The sequence below is a fragment of the Zeus faber genome, assembly GCF_960531495.2.
Source record: "Zeus faber genome assembly, chromosome: 4".
NCBI classification, from domain to species: domain Eukaryota; kingdom Metazoa; phylum Chordata; class Actinopteri; order Zeiformes; family Zeidae; genus Zeus; species Zeus faber.
In genome coordinates, this window is record NC_137191.1 from 2675605 (window position 1) to 2695518 (window position 19914).

General features: G+C 45.8%; 1 protein-coding gene across 1 annotated transcript in view; it reads right to left on the minus strand.

Moving 5' to 3' along the window:
* LOC307229364 (glycine receptor subunit beta-like) overlaps nucleotides 1–19420 on the minus strand; it is a 78999-nt gene extending 59579 nt beyond the window's left edge. Inside the window, exon 1 of the mRNA XM_079999354.1 lies at nucleotides 19351–19420. The gene's annotated coding sequence lies outside the window, so the exon portion shown is untranslated. The remainder of the gene's footprint in view (nucleotides 1–19350) is intronic.
* Nucleotides 19421–19914: the final 494 nt, after the last annotated feature.

A 19914-nucleotide genomic window follows, 5' to 3' on the forward strand; every position in this document is an offset into this window, starting at 1 on the left:
CTTTTGTGACTGCCTGAGCAGGTGCTCCTTGTTGATTTTTCACATTAAAGTATTTTTATCCGTTTTATATTACTATGTCCGGCAAAAAAAACATTGGCTATGATCTACTACAGCCGCGATGCACTTGTGGGACATAATAATTTCCCTGAAAGAACAACTTTGGGACTTTTTATCCATAGATCCAGAGTGGCCCCCGGAGATTTTACACGCCAACGCTGTGAACAACAACAACAACAACAACAACAATGTAGCCTCTGTTTCATGGGTGGGCCCATGGAGGAAGCACCACGGTAAACGTGGTGGCATTTGGGTCAGAATGAGGACGCAGCCTTACCATCCACCTCTGCCCGACATCATTCTTGCTAATGTCCAGTCCCTAGAGAACAAGAGGGATGACCTTCTAGTGAGGATTACATTTCAACTGGTTATGAGAAACTGTTGCATCCTCTACCTAACGGAGACATGGCTGAACCCGTTGGTGCCGGATGAAGCCATCCGTCCAGCCACGTCCTATTTCATGTTCCACCGCTTACAACGATGGTCTTGTTTCCGGAAATATGGTCAATTACAAAGCGGCGTTGTACAATCGGCAGAGGGCGGTGACGGACATACAAGGACAGAGTGGAGGGACAGATGGAGCAACGGGACACCGGACACTTTTTGTAGGGGCTGCGGACTAACAGCAGCCAGGTACTCCCAGGTACTGCACACCGTGCTCACACACCTGGATGGCCGGAAGGGGGCCTATGTGAGATTGCTGTTCATCGACTATAGTTCAGCTTTCGATACCATAGTCCCCACTAGACTGCCTGTCAAGCTGCGGGAGCTAGGACTGAGCACTCCGCTGTGTGCCTGGAGGAGGAGGCACATGCCCAGCTCCCTCACCCTGAACACAGGATCCCCCCAGGGCTGTGTCCTTAGTCCCCTACTGTCCTCCCTGTACACACATGACTGTGTGGCCAGGTTCAGCAAAGTTTGCTGACGACACTATCGTGGTGGGTCTGGTCAATGACGACGATGAGAAGGCCTACCTCAACGAGGTGGCTGACCTGTCACTCTGGTGTCAGGACAACAGCCTCCTCCTGAACATTAGCAAAACTAAGGAGCTGATTGTGGACTTAAGGAGGGGATTACAACCAAGGACACACACACAACTGGTGATTAATGGGGCTTCTGTCGACAGGGTGAGCAGCATCAAGTACCTGGGAGTCCACATCACAGAGGACTTAACATGGACTACACACACAGACACTCTGGTGAGAAAGGAGAGGCAGCATCTTTACCACCTCAGGCAGCTGAAGAAATTCCAGGTCTTGTGAGGATCATCAAGTCCTTCTACTCTGGAGCAGTGGAGAGCATACTGACAGGCAACATCATGGCCTGATTTGGGAACTGTACCGCTCAGGACAGCAGGGCCCTGCAGAGGGTGGTGCATTCAGCCCAATGTACCACCGGAACTACCCTCCCCTCTCTGCAGGACTTATACACCAGGAGGTGTAGTAGCAGAGCCCGCAGGATCATGAACGATCCTCATCACCCCAACAACAGACTGTTCCAGCTGCTGCGGTCAGGCAGGCGCCTCTGCAGCTACACAGCGAGGACAGAGAGACTGAGACCGAGTTTCTTCCCGCAAGCCACAATGACTGTCAATGCTGAACTCACCAGGGGTTCTCACAAAAAGCACCGAGACACTCAAATAGGCCCCACTGCCTTACTGTACTGTATGTTGTATACTGTACGGCAACTTACTGTATCACAAAAGAAAGAAACAGTCTTTATTTGTCACGCAACACACCACACTACAAAACATGCTTGCACACGCTTTGATGGTGGCCGGTGAAATGAATCCTCTGCATTTGACCCATCCTGGCTTGTCCTTCCTCTGGGGGCACAGCCAGGAGCAGTGGGCAGCATACGTGGACGTGACCGGGGACCAGGTGATAAGTGTCCATCGCTGGTCAGACGATGATGGGTGCATGTTTTTGGTGGGGGTCCTTACTGACGTGAGGTGGAGGAAACCCCATGTGAGCACAGGGAGAACATGCAAACTCCACACAGAAAGGCTCCTATTTGGGAGATAACCCAACGGAGCACGGTGCCAACAGCGCCCCAGGCGGGAATCAAACCCAGGACCTTCTTGCTGTGAGGCAGCAGTGCAATGCACTGCGCCACCACTGTTCTGGGTTACTGCATACTGCGCTGTATTGCTGTTCTGTTCGGTGTTACTGTATTGCTGTGTCGTACTCTTGGATACTGTACAGTATATCTCCATACACACTTTATTTACATGCACTTTACTGCACATATCCGTATATACCAACAACCTATCCCATATACATAATTCCCTTTATTTCGATTTTGTATCACCACTCTGTATTAAATTTGAGTCTTATTTTATTTTTATTTTATTTTATTTATATTATTCTATTCACTTACTGCATTACGTTTTAGGAATCAGTTTGTTTCAGTTAGTTAGCTAGGTAGAAATTAGGTTAGCCATTATGTTCGGTTTAGAAACTATTGTGCATAATCTCCGGGTTCGTTGCAAAGACATTTCATTGTATATATGTATGAATGAATGTATGTGTATGTGACAAATAAACCTCTTGAATCTTGAATCTTGGCCATCTCGGATGGCTGACTTGATTAAAAAATGGGATGGAAGTGGAAAAGAGTGGCGATGCTTCCCGTTTTGGTCGAGAAGAGGGATCAGTGAGAGAAGAATTAATGGAATGTGTGTAACATTACAGATTGAACTTATCCTCGATAGCAAAACTATATGTCTGTATACTACAGTATATATTACATTAATTTATTTATGTACATTACTATCATTCATATTTTGGGTTATTATGAAATACAGTTCCATTGATCAGTCAGAGCCAAAATTAAAACATGTATGGAGGCACTGGGTGTAACTACGCAACCAGTTAGAAACCGGCACTGAAACGGTTAATCTGGCGCACACACAGCGGGGAGTCTACTCGGGGGAGGGGAAATAGCAAAGGAGGGACCGCCCCACAAAGGGGGGGGGTGTCGCTTGGGTGAAATGGGTGAAATGGGTGAAATGTCTGCCAGATGAGACACGCAGCTCAGGACTCACTACGTCGACGTATTAAGTTTTTATTTTTTTTGTTCGATTCTCAAACCGTCCAATAAACTCTCCGTAGCTCAAAGTTCCAGTTTTGGAAATTTTGCACACGACAAATTGGTGACCCCGACGTGATCCCATTACAAGACTGCAGAGGAGTTCCGAAAGCCTGAACGGTTGCGATACTTCCATGGGTACCTGCTAAGAGGTGAGCAGAGCCATTTCATGAAGTCTGCATAGATTAGATAGGAATATTTTAGGTGGAAGTGTTGTACTGTTTAAAGCTGGACGAACAACTTTGTGGTTTTGGGGATGTATTGTTGAATGATGCATGAATAATAATTGTTAAATATTGTGGAGAGGAGAAATTGGATTGTTTGATGAGAACGGTAGTGAAGTAAGTTAAGAGAACGGGTTAGGAACCCCCCCTTCGAAGCGGCGGTGTGTTTTAACTCGCGTAGTAATTTCACGTAACGTTTGGGCCCGTGTGTAGAGAATACAACCAGTTTGTTTAAACTGAGCGATGCTGTGTGTTTAACTTGCGTAGTAAGTCCACGTAACGTTTGGGCCTGTGTGTAGAGTACACATCCAGTTTGCTTAAACTGAGCGACGTTTTGGTGATGAACAGTGTTGAACTTGCGAAGTAATTCCGAATCCCGTTTAGGCCCGGTTGTTGAAAAAGACCTCCAGTGTGCCTAAACTGAGTGATGTCTGGCGATGAAAAATGTTAAACTCAGGCTTTAGAAGGGTAGTCGATAGTCGGTAATTTCATTTATTGGTGAAAGGCCAGGCATTGTTTAAATAGTAAAGAAGCCAAGAATTTAGTGGTGAAAGGCCAGGCATTATTTTTATAGTAAAGAAGCCAAGCATTAAAGGGTGAAAGGCCTGGCATTATTTTTATAATTAAAAAGAAGCCAAGCATTTAGGGGTTAATGGCCCGGTTCTTAGAGAAACCGAATATTAAAGGGTTAAAGGCCCAATTCACGCAATTTAGCGTGAAATAATATTGCCGGCTGTGTGAGTGAGAATGTGCGCAACGAGATACCACGTGTGTGTGTGTGTGTGTGTGAAAAAAGGTACCGCATGTGTGTGTGAAGAGAGGTACCACTTGTGTGTATGTGAAAAAAGGTACCGCATGTGTGTGTGAAAAGAGGTACCACGTGTGTGTGAAAAAAGGTACCGCATGTGTGTGTAAAGAGAGGTACCACGTGTGTGTGTGCGTGTGCGTGTGTGTGTGTGTGTGTGTGTGAAAAGAGGAACCGCATGTGTGTGTGAAGAGAGGTACCGTGCGTGTGTGTATGTGAGACCGCGCGCGTCTGTGTGTTTGAGAGTCTGTGTGTTTGAGAGTGTGTGTTTGAGAGTGTGTGTTTGAGAGTGTGTGTTTGGGAGAGTCTGTGTGTTTGAGAGTCTGTGTGTTTGAGAGTGTGTGTTTGAGAGAGTCTGTGTGTTTGAGAGTCTGTGTGTTTGAGAGTGTGTGTTTGGGAGAGTCTGTGCGTGTGTGATATAGATTTTATGTGTGTATGTGTTGCCACTACAGTATTTCCACTTGAAGGATGGTGCCCCATCACCAGGAAAAGGTTGGTCACGTCTGTGTGATCATCTTTCTCATCATGATTGCCATCGTCCTGTTAATCATCCAACCCTGGAACACAGTTCCGCAGCGAGATTTAAATAGTAGCCGCTCCCCTGCCCCACTCTCACTCACGTCAGATCCAAAAGAGCGCCAAGTGAGAAATGAACGTTCTGTCACTAACACAGTCCACCCATGGTTAAATGTTGACTCCACTGTACATTCATTTCAACAAAGTATGTGGTGGAGATTTTTAAATCATTCAGTTAAAGAAGAGTATGGTGCGAATCATTCCTGTTATGTACATATCTAGTATAATGCCTCACTCAGTGCAAGCACCATTCCTCCTCTCACCTACATCAACATCATGGGAAGAATCTAGATCAGGGGTACCCAAACTTTTTCCTGTGAGGGCCACATAACTTTTCCCTTCTCTGATGGGGGCCGGGTTCAGTTTGTAAAACAGAATGAGTGTGACGATCGCAGGCGTGCCTAAACGTAAACATTTATTGTTTTCCAGAAAGTCACACATAACCAAATATTAATAACCCTTTCTGGGATCTTCACAGAAAAAAAAGTCAGGAAATAAATAATAACACTATTAATTAAATAAATAACACTATTTATGAAATAAATAATAACCAAATAACCCTGTCTGGGATCTTCACAGAAAAAAAATCAGGAAATAAATAACATTATTTGTCAAATAAATAATAACCAAATAACCCTCTCTGGGTTCTTCACAGAAAAAATAAAGTCGGGAAATATATAACAACACTATTTATGAAATAAATAATAACCAAATAACCCTCTCTGGGTTCTTCACAGAAAAAAAGTGCATTGAACATTACTTTTCTGTTGTGCCCAATCTTAACAGGCAAAAGTGTAGCTTAGTTGTCAGAGCAGAATCTCTTACTCAAATGACTCATATGAGCAGTCTCTCAAAGTTCTTGTGTTCCTGTGTTCTTGTGTTATAATCCTTTTGTAGGTTCCAGTAAGCTTGTAGACACCGCTGTTTGCAGCTCTCTCTCATCAACTTCCCTGTGAAAACCACAAAGCAAGCAGGCTGAGAAACCAAACTAAGTGATACAGCACCTACACAGCACAATACATTTCACTACCAGTATGGTTGTGGAGATGGATTTTATCCCAGTAGATTTTATTATGATTCAATTTGTTTATACTCAGAATGACTCATTCAAGTCAGAAAAGTGAGCTTACCTATGTATGTTCATCAGTGTGAACTGTGGGCCTGCATCTGGCTGGTGAGAAGTTGAATGTCAGGTTCCATTCTAGTCACAGCCAGTCTCAAGCCAGTCTTGATGCAGACGTTCATCTGTCAATCTTGATCTCATTGGAGTTTTCAGGTGTTTCATGTGTGAAAAGGTTTGCTCGCAGATATACGTGCTGCCAAAAAGTGTAAACATCTTCATTGCGTGTTTTTTTATGTTAGGGTAGTGTAAAATATTGTGAGGGCGGCATAGAAGTCAATGAGACTGTTGGACTTGAATGCGTCTTTCAGAACATCACAGTTCTGTAACTCGGCCAACTCAAACTGATAAGAAGGCTGGGCTTCATCATTCAAGAAAGGGGTTCTGGAAAGGACGGATTTCTTTTGCATTAACATGTAGTTGCCGGAATCGCACACCGAAGTCCGCCTTCAGCATTTCCAGTGCTTCCACACACTTTTCAGCTAGGAACGGGACCACTGGGTTCTCTGCAGAGAGGTTTAGGGTAGCAGGGAGATGGATGAAGTTGTGCTTTTTCACTTGTTCCAAAAGCAGCGCAAGTTTCACCTCAAATGCTTTTATGTGATGAGAATACATGTCGCAAATGAGTTTCCCCTGGCCTTGTAGCTGCAAGTTAAGGCTGTTCAGCATTTCTGTCACGTCTGTTAAAAATGCGAGGTGCCATTTCCATTCTGGGTCGATCAGCTCTGGGACCGTTTTGTCTTTTGAATGAAGAAATGCGTTAATTTCGGGTAGCAGCTCGTAAAAACGCCTCAAAACTCTGCCCCGGCTCAACCATCGGACCTCTGTGTAGTACAGCACATCGCTGTGCGCAGACTCCAGTTCAGACAGGAATTGTTGGAACTGCCTGTGTTTAAGTCCCTTTGCTCTGATGAAGTTTATGCATGACACCACAACCTTCATGACAGAATCCCACTTCAACACTTGCAGCACAGTGCTTGCTGGTGAATTAGGCAGTGGACTTGTAGCGGGGCAGTGAGACCTCGTTCTTCCATCTCCCGGTTCATGCGTCCTATTAGACCCCGAGACGCGCCCACCATACTAGGAGCCCCGTCAGTCGTGATGCTGGCAAGCTTTGACCAGTCTAGGTCCAACTCTTCCATGGTTTGGCATACTTTGCCGAAAATATCCTCCCCCGTTGTAGTCCCTTTGAGACTTTGGAGGGCTGCCAGCTCCTTGCACATCTCAAAGTTTGCGCTAACTCCATGAATAAAAATGAGCAGCTGCGCTGTGTCTTGCATGTCCGTGCTCTCATCCAGTGCTAATGAAAAAAAGTCAAATTCTTTCGTCTTCTGCTGCAGCTGGGCATATACATTACCCCCGATTTCTTCAATGCGTCTGGTGATTGTACTCGCCGACAGACTCACGGCATTAAAGACATCTTTTTCTCGGGACACGCCTCTTCCGCGACAGCATTCAAACATTTCTTGACAAACTCTCCATCAGTGAAAGGTTTACCGCTGCTTGCTATCAGTTGAGCAACCCGAAAGCTGGCCCGAACGGATGACTGGTTCAGATGAGCTTGGCGTACAAATGTATTCTGCTAAGCTAACAGTCCACTTTTTAGCTTTGAGAGTTTGTCTGCTCGCATTTGGCCTTGCAAGTTATCATACTTGTCTTTGTGACGGGATTCATAGTGTTTGCGCAGATTGTATTCTTTGAATACCGCCACCGCCTCTTGACAGATGAGACAAACAGCCTTTTCTTTGCATTGAACAAAAAAATAATCGTTTGACCACTGCAGGTTAAATACCCTGCATTCTGAATCAATTTTTCTCTTACCTAACCTTTTCGCTATTATTCCGTTCTATTTGACAGGGGCTAGTCTAGGATTCGCGTGGCCAGACTGAAAAAAAAAAATCACAATGCGTCTCTGGTATTGGCCCTGGTATACGGCCCCCTGGTATACGGCCCCCTGGTATACGGCCCGCGGGCCTTAGTTTGGGGACCACTGATCTAGATGTTTAGCATGGGCTACAAATTTTCCAATTTATATTAATTTGTCTGACCTAATATATAATCATATAGATAAAGGTACGACACATTCTGTTGAGATTAAGCAAAACGGTGAACTGATAAAGGTATTCCACTATAATCTTTCTGTAGGACAATCGAATTGCACTAATGTATGGAGAAGATTGGCTACTACTCTAACTGTTGCTCTAGCCTCCTCAATTATAGTTCATCCACGTGCTGGAGTTATTCACCCCTTGTGTTTTTAATCCATTTGTTCCGATAGAAGAAGTAATTGTTACCCTGGAATTCCAGTGGGGATAACCACAGCATGTAACCGAACTCAGGTAATTTATACAATGGGACAAGTAACAATTCCTGATATCTATTGGTTATGTGGACACATGGCGTATACAAGTCTGCCCAGGAACTGGGCTGGCATTTGCACACCAGTTATGTTAGATATGCCAATTTACATGTATAATCTGACCAAGACCCAACGAGATGTGCGTGTAAGACGATCAGGAACATATATGTCTGTGACATCAGTTCCAGCTGAGTATAGGATTGTAGGTGGAGCAGAACAATTTTTTACGTCTACATTAGCGCCCGTAGGTAAATCTACAGCTTTTAAGTGGTTAAATATCATACATTATAGGTTGTTACTGTTCATTAATACAACTATCCTAGCAGAAGAAGCTGTTAAACAAGAATTAACTTCGATCCGTTTGATGGTTCTCCAGAATCGCATGGTACTAGACATAATGAGTACGGCTCAAGGAGGTGTATGTGCTATGATAGGTGAGTCATGCTGTACATACATTCCTGCCAATGATGTAGAATCAGGAAATTTGTCTTTAGGCATACAAGCTATGAAAGAGTTACGTGATGATTTAATAAAAGATCAAGATAATACTTGAGACCCTTTTGCTTGGCGAAGAAATGCACTGGGGCCATGGATTTCTACGTTCATAAAGATATTGATACCTGTAGTGGTAATGTGTTTAATGCTATGTTGCTGTCTAACGTGTATAGTACCTATTCTTCGTAAAATGATTATTAATATGATGACGGGACAGTTTGTCTCCGTACCAGCAGATGAGTGGAACCCACCTTTTTAATAACGAACAGGTTGAGACGCTGAGATGCTGAAATATGGAGATGTTTTGTCTAATCATGTTTATCATTACTTATAGCATGTGTTCGTCATTACGTGCACAATGCATTTTGCTGTTGTCATTATTAAGTGATAACCATTGATTAATCTGCACAGCATTATGTATTAGTGAAATCTCTGTTTGTTTTGTTTATTTCATTATGTGATTCATGATAAATTTCCTTCTGTGTGTGTGTTTTGTAGTTATAATTGTAAAATGGCCACACAGGATTTTTCCTCTGTATGACCAGGGGTTTTTGTCCTGTGCGTTGTCATAGTATAGTAGATAACCCTTACTGGTCTTTTACTTTTCTCCAGCCAAATGTGAGAAGAGAGGTTTGGCCAATTTGAGGTGGAGATATCCTTGAATTATATCTGGAATTGGCTATGAGTTCATATAGGTAAATTTAGTATAAAATGCGGATATATCGTTTTTATTAGTAGATCCCAATAAGATAGAATTGAACGATATCTCTGAAGTATAATTGTATTGTATCCAAATTACATTATATGGAATTTAGCATTATTACATTTTTAATTATGGTGTTGTTCCAGTAGGAACAAGAGGAGGAAATGTGAGAGAAAAATGATTACGATCAACTTTTTTGAATGAGGACAAAGGCCTCTACCTCCAAAAGGGGGTTTAAAAACATTTGTGTTGGTCCCCCCAGGAACCCCCCAGAGTTCCCCCCAGAAATCCTGGCATTCAAAGTTGATTTCTGTTCCATAATAAAGTGTGATTCCACAGGGTAGGAGCAGTACCAGTGGAATGAGAAACATGTGTGGTCCACCAACCCCAGACTAACGAGTGACTGGTGGCTGGATGATGTTAAAGGTATCCATATTTATTGTGGGACATGGAGTAATGTTCTTATAAACACAGGAACCAGTAGGAGGAATTGCTACTTCGCTTACTGAGCGTAGAACTACAAGAAAATGCAGGAATAGATGATCACATCACTGGTTGGTTCAACTCTGTTTTCCAAATGAAAAGGCCTCATTTTATCATGCTTAATCAACGTTGCTCTCATTGCTGATCTGTTAATTGTATGTGGATGTTGTTGTATACCATGCATTTGTACTCTAGTAAAAAATGCATCATGACTGCGTTGGGAAAACCAGAAATACAAGTGTATATGGCATTGAGACAGGAGGAAGGTGGCGACACCTATGTTGCTGTAGATATGGACCCCTTTTTCCCCAGCACTAGGACCCCGACATCCTCGTCCATGATGACTGCATCTAGTTGACCAGGGTTCAAGAGAGAAAGATCACAACCGCGAAGTCACCACACCTCTCATGAGGTTAAGAGCTAAAAAGCTGCGAGATCCAGTATCACACCCAGGGAGACACTGCTCCTAAGAAATTACTCCTTGCTAGTTTGCTCTTTTATTGTAAATGGTCCAGGTGGTGGGTGAATGCCATCCGCACGTTCAATAATACGGATGTTGGCAGGTTTTCCTGCTGAGACAAATGGGGTTTTCCCTTCCAATCACTCCTGGAGCCATACACTGTACACATCATGCTATGCAGAATTGTTTCATGGTATTATACATATTTTGTTGTGGACACCTTACGGTGTCCAAGGAGGGAATTGTGAGAAAAAATATATATGAATATATACATATACTATAACTATAACATACTACATATAACTATACTACTATAACTATAATATTACAGATAGAACTAATCCTCGATAGCAAAACTATATGTGTGTATACTACAGTATGCATTACACACATTTATTTATGTACATTACTATCATTCTTATTTTGGGTTATTATGAAATACAGTGTCATTGATCAGTCAGAGCACTTTTCACTACGTCGACGTATTAAGTTTTGTTTTTTTTTGTTAGATTCTCAAACCGTCCAATTAACTCTCTGTAGCTCAAAGTTCCAGTTTCATCGCATCATTCTGGATTTGGAAATTTCGAACACGACAGATGATGAAGGAAGGATGAAGGAGGAGGGATGGAGAATGGGTGGAGAAATAAAGGGGGATGAAGAAACGGTGGAGGAGGGATGATGGAAGAGGAAGAGAGGAGGGTGGGAGGGATGAAGGAGGAGGGACCTTGCCATGTCCGGGGATGTTGATTGGAGTTTCTGGGATTTGGTTCATAGATTTTGAGGAGGTTTGCATTGGTCTCGGCCCGTGGATCAGTGGAATGTCCTCATCTAGATGCGAATCTAGATCACGTCCGTTTCGGTTTTGCTTAGCATGCCAGTGGGTGATTGGACGTGTGAGCCCTGAAGCATGCGCTGAGCAGGAAGAGCGGGTGGAAGAGACCGGGGATTGTTTCCTGGGTCATGCATGGGTCCTGACTGGAAAAGTTGGCTGGTGTTACCAGATTTTCGTTCAAAGATGCTGAGGACGTAGGCAGTGGTCTTGGTCTAGGAATGGTTACAATCGAGCAGATGTGGAGAGTGTCTTTAGTGTGTTGCAAATGAAACTTATTGACTTGCAGTGCAATATTGAATAAAAATTAAAGCGGCACAGGGAAAAGCAGACATCACTGGATGACTTCTGAGAGAATTACCTCCATCCTTCCCAGGGCTGTCCAAAGTGTTCAGTTGGGTAATGTACCTTTTTGGAAGCACATATCTGTCTGAGAAACCTTTATCGATGTCTAGCAAGAAATAGAATAAAGTACAAATGTATTCAGGGATTGCATTTGTCAGTTCAGTGCAAGATTTCAATAAGTTATTTAAGATAAAATAAAGTAAGTATGGCAGTTTCTGTCTGTTGCCGGCCAGCTATAGCTGAGATATATATATATATATATATATATATATATATATATATATATATATATATATATATATATATATATATGTGTATATATATATATATATGTGTATGTATATATATGTGTATGTATATATATGTGTATGTATATATATATGTATGTATGTGTATGTATGTGTATGTATATATATATGTATGTATGTGTATGTATATATATATGTATGTATGTATGTGTGTGTGTGTGTGTGTGCGTGGTTGAGCATACCAGGCTTGGTAATTCAATATTTTCACTAAATACATCTCTTGAACAGACCTCTGTGGGAATCTATGGGAATCTATCTAGTTTACACTTTGTGCTCGAAAAAATGGAGCAGAGTCCTAAAGAAACACAAGGTAATAGGAGCCTTGCGTCATGCTGCTTCCACGATGCTTATGCATATATATATATATATATATATATATATATATATATATATATATATATATATATAAATGCAATATGCATATAACATATATCATAACATTCTGAACCTTTGCACGAAAGAACAGTACGCTTGTACCTTTGCGTTGTGAACCTGACCTGACAGTGAATGTGCTCTTTTAAAACCCAGTGAGGGAGGAGCATAGGCTATCTTTTAAATGGAGGGTGAGTCATTTGCCACAAGCAAGAGACAGCAACTTGAACAAATACCAAAAACAATAATTTGATCGTTCGTCCACGACCCAACGACCCAACCCTATCGTCTCCAGATACACACTATAGTCAAATACTTTCAATACAGATCATATACATGCCATTTTACTATGAACTAATGATATAGTCAAACCTTTACGGAAAAAAAAGTGTTTAGGTGCCTCGCATCATGCCGCTTCCACGACACTTTCACAATGCTTTTGCGATGCGAACACGACTGTAGAATCTGCATACTATATAATATGCATATAACTTATATAATAACATTCTGAACCTTTGCACTAAAGACCAGTGCACGTGTGCCTTTGGTTGCGAACCTGACCTGACAGTATATGTAGGCAGCACACGGCTCTCTCGGTCCGAACGTGACCGGCGGATGAGAGAGCGCTGCTGCTTGTACTGTGGGATCCCGGGGCATTTCCGTTCTTCCTGCCCTGAGCTCTCGGGAAAAGCCAACTCTCCAACCTTCTCTCCCGAGCTCGAGGCGACCAGGGTCCTGTTGGCTGCCTCCCTCGCCTGGGGAGATCAACATCACTCCCTACAAGCTATGGTGGATTCCGGCGCTGCAGGTAGCTTCCTGGATGTAGGGCTAGCAAAAGCCCTAAAGCTCCCTCTGGCACCTCTGGAGCATCCTCTCACGGTGACAGCCCTGGATGGAAGACCACTGGGTTCCGGTAGCGTGTGCCATCTCACCGCCCCCCTTTGGCTGTCACTGGAGGGAAAACATTCAGAGGTAATCCAGCTCCATCTCATCCACTCTCCTGAATTTCCACTGGTCCTGGGCTACCCATCGCTGGCCCGTCACAACCCACATCTGGACTGGGCCTCCGGGCGTCTCACCGAATGGGGTCCTGCCTGCCACACCACCTGTCTTCGTTCTAGTCCGTCTTCTCACCCTCTCGAGTCTCCAGTCCGTGTCCAAGCTCGGGCTCCTTCCCAAGCCCCAGCCCACTCCGGAGTTCCTGTCCTCATCTTGGCTCCAGTCCGCTGGGGAATCGAGACGCAGGTCCGGCAGGCCCAAAGGAGGGAGGCGGATCCCGGCAACGGGCCCCCGGGTCAACTGTTTGTCCCGAAGGCTGTCCGATCACAAGTCCTGCAATGGGGGCATTCATCCCGCCTCACTGGCCACCCGGGGATCTCCAGGACCCTCGAGTTCCTCCGCAGGCGTTTCTGGTTGCCTACCATGGATCAGGATGTCCGGTCCTTCGTCGCTGCCTGCACCATCTGCACCCAGAACAAGAACCCCCGGTCACGTCCCATGGGGCTGCTGCATCCCCTTCCCATCCCCAGTCGGCCCTGGTCACACCTCTCAGTGGACTTCATCACCGGCCTTCCACCGTCTCGGGGCCACACCGTCATCTTCGTCGTTGTGGACCGGTTCTCCAAGGCTTGCCGCATTATTCCTCTGCCCAAGCTCCCCTCAGCTCTGGAGACTGCTGAGCTCATGGTGCAGCACATTTTCAGGGTGTTCGGCCTGCCCCTGGACGTGGTGTCAGACCGCGGTCCGCAGTTTGCATCCCGGGTCTGGAAAGCGTTCCACCAGCTCCTCGGCGCCTCCGTCAGCCTGTCCTCCGGTTTCCACCCTCAATCCAATGGCCAGACGGAGCGGGTCAACCAGGACCTGGAGACAACACTGAGGGTCCTTGTGTCCTCCAACCGACCGTCTCCGACCGTCTAGTGTGGGCGGAATACGCTCACAACACTCTGCGCTGCTCTTCCACTGGCATGTCCCCGTTTGAGTGCCAGTTCGGGTACGTACCTCCTCTGTTTCAGGAGCAGGAGGCGGAGGTGGGAGTGCCGTCAGCCCAGCGGTTCGTCCAGTGGTGCCGACGGACCTGGCAGAGGGCTCGTCAGGTCCTGCTGAGGACATCCCGGCAGCAGCAGATCCAGGCCAACCGACAGCGCAGACCAGTGCCTATGCTCCGTCCGGGCCAGACCCTGTCCACCAGGGACCTTCCATTACGGGTCCATGAGGATAAACCCCACCTTCCACGTGTCGCGGCTCCGACCGGTGGTCACCAGCACCTTGGCGCCCACCACGAGGCCTCCTCCGGCACCTCGCATCATCGACGGTCGGCCCGCCTACACGGTCCACCGGCTCCTGGACCCCTCTCTGATCCAGGATTTCCGCCGTCACCACCCGACACTCCCTGGAGGAACGTCGGGAGCCGTCCCTAGAGCCGTTCCTGTTAAAGTCCCGAGTCACCACCACAGACATCCCGACGCGGCTGTGGTGGTGACTGGGGACTTTAACAGGGCCAACCTTAAAAAAGTTCTGCCGAATTTCCACCAACACATCACGTGTGCCACCAGGGGAGACAGAACTCTGGACCATTGTTACACTCCTTACAAGCACGGATACAAGCCCGTCTCGCTCCCTATTTTCGGGAAATCAGATCACGCCGCGATCTCGCTGCTTCCTGTTTACAGGCCTCTGATCGCGCGGGATCTGGTGATGACGAGGGAAGTGAAGCGGTGGATGGACCAATCAGAGGCTGCGCTTCAGGACGCTCTGACTGACGTAGACTGGGACATGTTCCAAACAAGTTCAAGTGACGTCAGCGAGTTTACGGAGGTTGTAGTAAGTTTTGTGGCTACGCTCGCGGTTGAAATCGTTCCCACGGTGACAGTTCGGATATTTCCAAACCAGAAACCATGGGTTGATAAATCCATCCGCTGCGCTCTGAATGCGTGCACGGCCGCTTACAACGACGGACTTGTATCTGGTAACATGGACAATTACAAAGCGGCGTCGTACAATCTGCGGAGGGCGGTGAGGGACGCTAAACGGACGTACAGAGAGACCGTGGAGCTGCAGATGGAGCGGGGGGACACAAGACGCTTGTGGGAGGGGCTGCGAGCAATAACAAACTACAAGAGCAGCTCCTCCCCAGCCACGAGTGTGACGCCTCCCTGGCCAACCAACTGAACTCCTTTTATGCGCGGTTCGAGTCTGGCAGCAGCACCGCTAGCTCGCCGGCTAATTGGAGTTACACCGCTGGGGATGAGCGCGCACTCTCAGTGTCCGTGCACGAGGTCAGGAGGGCTTTGATGCGGGTGAACACCAAGAAAGCTGCGGGCCCAGATGGCATATCTGGGCGAGTACTGAAGACCTGTGCTAACCAGCTAGCTCCGGTGTTCACCACAATATTCAACATCTCCCTGGCTGAATCAGTGGTCCCATCCTGCTTCAAGAGGTCCACCGTCGTTCCTGTCCCGAAGATCGCCTCTCCAACCTGCCTGAATGACTACCGTCCGGTGGCCCTCACCTCGGTGGTCATGAAGTGTTTCGAGAGGCTGATTAAGGATTACATCTGCGCCTCCCTCCCCCGCACCTTGGACCCGTTGCAGTTCGCGTACCGGCAGAACAGATCCACGGATGACGCGGTCTCCCAGGTACTGCACACCACGCTCACGCACCTGGATGGCCAGAAGGGGGCCTATGTGAGAATGCTGTTCATCGATTATAGTTCAGCTTTCAACACCATAGTCCCCACCAGACTGGCTGTCAAGCTGTTGAAGCTCGGATTGAATGGTCCGCTGTGTACCTGGATCCTGGACTTCCTCACAGGCTGCCCCCAGGTGGTCAAGGTGGGGAAGTACATGTCAAGCTCCCTCACCCTGAATACAGGATCCCCCCAGGGCTGCGTCCTCAGCCCCCTACTGTACTCCCTGTACACACACGACTGTGTGGCCAGGTCCAGCTCCAACACCATCATCAAGTTTGCTGACGACACCGTGGTCGTGGGCCTGATCACCGACTGCGATGAGAAGGCCTACCGCGAGGAGGTGGCTGACCTGTCACTCTGGTGCCAGGACAACAGCCTACACCTGAACGTCAGCAAAACCAAGGAGCTGATTGTGGACTTTAGGCGTGGATCACAATCGAGGACGCATGCGCCCTTGTGGATTAATGGGACTTCTGTTGATAGGGTGAGCAGCTTCAGATATCTGGGAGTCCACATCACAGAGGACTTAACATGGACTGTACACACAGACACTCTGGTGAGAAAGGCGAGGCAGCGTCTCTACCACCTCAGGCAGCTGAGGAAATTCCGGGTCTCGGTGAGGATCCTCAAGTCCTTCTACTCTGGAGCAGTGGAGAGCATCCTGACAGGCAACATCACTGCCTGGTTTGGGAACTGTACTGCCCAGGACAGGCGGGCCCTGCAGAGGGTGGTGCGTTGAGCTGAACGTACCACTGGAACTACCCTCCCCCCCTTGCAGGAGCTATACACCAGGAGGTGTAGTAGCAGAGCCCGTAGGATCATGAAGGATCCTCATCACCCCAACAACGGACTGTTTCAGCTGCTGCGGTCAGGCAAGCGCCTCCGCAGTCACGCAGCGAGGACAGAGAGACTGAGACTGAGTTTTTTCCCGCACGCCATTAGAACTGTCAACGCTGACCTCACCAGGGGTCCTAACTGAGCCATGCACTAGGCTCCACTACCTACTGTACTGTATGTAGCATACTGTACCGCATACTGTATCACTGTTCAGGGTTGTTCGTGATGCCGTATTGCTGCGCCGTACTGTTGTATACTGTGCTGTATTATCCCAAACACTACTCCCTCTATTCACATTCACATGCCACTTTAAATGCACATAAATGCACATATCTGTATATACATAGGCATATTCCTTCTATCTATTCCATTTTATTTCAATTCATTTTTATTGTATTTTATTCTATATATTTTTATCTTATTCTATAAGTATTCCACTTACTGTATTACGTTTTAGGAGTCAGTTAGTCGGTCTATTAGAAAGGAATTTTCTACTTTTTATTTTATTTTCTATTTTTTCCTAGGACATATTGTGTGCTATCACCGGGTGCGTTGCATTACATTTCACTGCATATATGTATGGAAGTATGTATATGTATGTGACAAATAAAAAATCTTGAATCTTGAATCTAGACGGGGGGGGGGGGGGTCCTGTCAGGGTTCGCCCGGGTCCTACCAGCATCAGCCACTAGATGCCGCCAGTACTGCCTTTTCAGGGTTGCTCTGCTTCACCTATTTCTGTTCCTGATTACCCTGCCTCATAAGGTGATATGTTTGACCTGTGTCTCGTTTGGTCGTCCCTATTTAGACCCTGTCGTTTGTGTCCTCGGGCGCTCAGTCTTGAGTTTGTCTAACCTCATGACAACGCTCTTGTTCCAAGCTCCCGAGACTTCTTATTTGTTTTTGCCCAGTTTTTGTACTTGTTTTGAGTAAACCTCTATTTTTGCCACCTCGCCTCTGCCTTGTTCTCTGCACCTGGGTTCACTCAGCATACCTCCTCACACAGGAGACAGCAAACTTGGCCAAATAAAATTATTTGATCGTTCACCCAACGACCCAACACTATCGTCTTTAGAAATACACTATGGTCAAATACTTTGAATACAGATTATATACATGCCAAAGGTTTCAGGTTGCAAGTTTACTGTTGGAATCCGTGTTCTTTTGCGTTCCGGCCGATTTCCACCATTAGAGACAATAAGATAGGATTAGATTCAATTCTGAGTGGCTGATATGTGGGGAAATAAATTGAGGCGTGTAAAATCTTGAACCCTCACACCCATTTTCAACTCTCAAATATTCATAATTGAAGACATTGATTAATGCTTCAACAACAATAAAAATGAAAAATCTATTTTGTTGTAGCGTTGTGCAGTGGAGCATTTTCACTGAACAGCGCCTGTGTTGGTATATCTAAATGAATAAATTCATTCATGGCTTAAAAGGAAGAAGGAGAGAGGAAAAATCATTCATTACATGACATCATTTAGCAGACGCTTTTGCTGACTCACGAGTGCTCAGAAAAAGCCGCGAGTAAATACATTTAATTGTAACAACTTCAGAAAGGCTTGGAAGGGCACAAACGTAATAAAAAAAAATAAGCTAGGAGCACCTGACAACTGAGAGTAATAGAGTTTAAAGCTGGAAGGAGTCCTCTTTAATGAGGTTAGTCTAGGAATGCACCACTAACTCCTTTATTGGCCCAAGAATAAGTACTCACTGAGTACTTATACTGAGCATTGCCAAAATGACTAGTGATACTAATACTATAGTAGTTCCAGCTATAATAACAGTGGATTTAAAACTGTTGCAATATCTGTGGATTTAGGACTGAGGCCACGGTGCTTCCAGTCATCGATTCATTCACAACTTTATGGTGAATTTATCACCACGTTTCAAAATAGATGATACATTTTTAAAGCTGCATGACAAACAGTAGGCCTACATGAGCGCGGCATTAGGACTAGACTACTGTTATAAACACAGCCCTGCATAAATCAAGGCTCTGAACATTGGCCAAGAGCCAAGAGACCTGGCATGCAACTTTATCATTCCTCCTGCAGGCAAGATTCAAGATTCAAGAGGTTTATTCGTCACATACATATACATACTTTCATACATATATGCAGTGAAATGTAATAGACAGAGGGAGAAAGAGGGAGGGAGAGAGAGGGAGAGGGAGAGGTGAACACAAAACATCCCACAAAACATCCCACAGCAAGAGAGACCGATAGAGAGGTAGAGGCAGAAAATGAGGATTGGACAAAAGGGACAGAGGAAGAGGTGCAAAATCAGAGGGCAGACAGAAGATGAAGAAGACAGATAGAGACAGCGAGGCCAAGAGCAATGAGGCGCCCGGGGGGGGGGGGTGATACGAGAGGGAGACTGCAGCATTATTAGAGTAGGGTTACAGCTGCGATGACACAGCTCAAAACCAAGGTTAACGCTACCTTAGTCGCAAGCAAAATAGAAACATTGCAGAAACACAAACACAGAGGATAGACCAACGCAGAGGATGAACTTGTACCCGACCACTGGAAGTGCAAAAAAAAAACAGAAAAGAATTGAGACATATAACGATGTATATATTGCTACCTACCTTCAGCCGGTTCTGGTGGGTAACAAGAGCGAGAAAAGGAGTGGATGCAGGGAATTGGAGGGGGGGGGTTCTATCGGTTGTCACACGCTGCTACGTCCGCTGTTCTCCTGAAGAGCCCGGAAGAGTGTGCGCTTGAGTCCTCCCCCCTCTTCCCTCTACCCCTCTGCTCTGCTCACGTATTTGTGCCGTTGTCCTGCTGCTTTTGTGCACCCGCCTGCACCGCCACGGAATGAGGTGCAAGGGGGGGGGGGCTGCAGAATGAACCCATGACGAACGCATTGTCAACCACAGGCGGTAAAATACTATTGTTTTTTTTCTTGTGGAGATGTGTTTGTGTGTAATTAACTCTGGGCTATTAAATTAGCAAGAAGTAATTAAGAAATGACAGTATATTTTTGTGTCAATGCCATCAGCTGACATGGTGTGACAATTAATTTGACTTAATTTCACTAAAGAGTGGAGATGATCTCCAGTATTGGGATATTTTTCAAAATGGATCCAGTAAATACGCTCACCATTCGTGAGCATCTCAAACACTGTTTGCAAGCTGAGTTTTACTGCTCA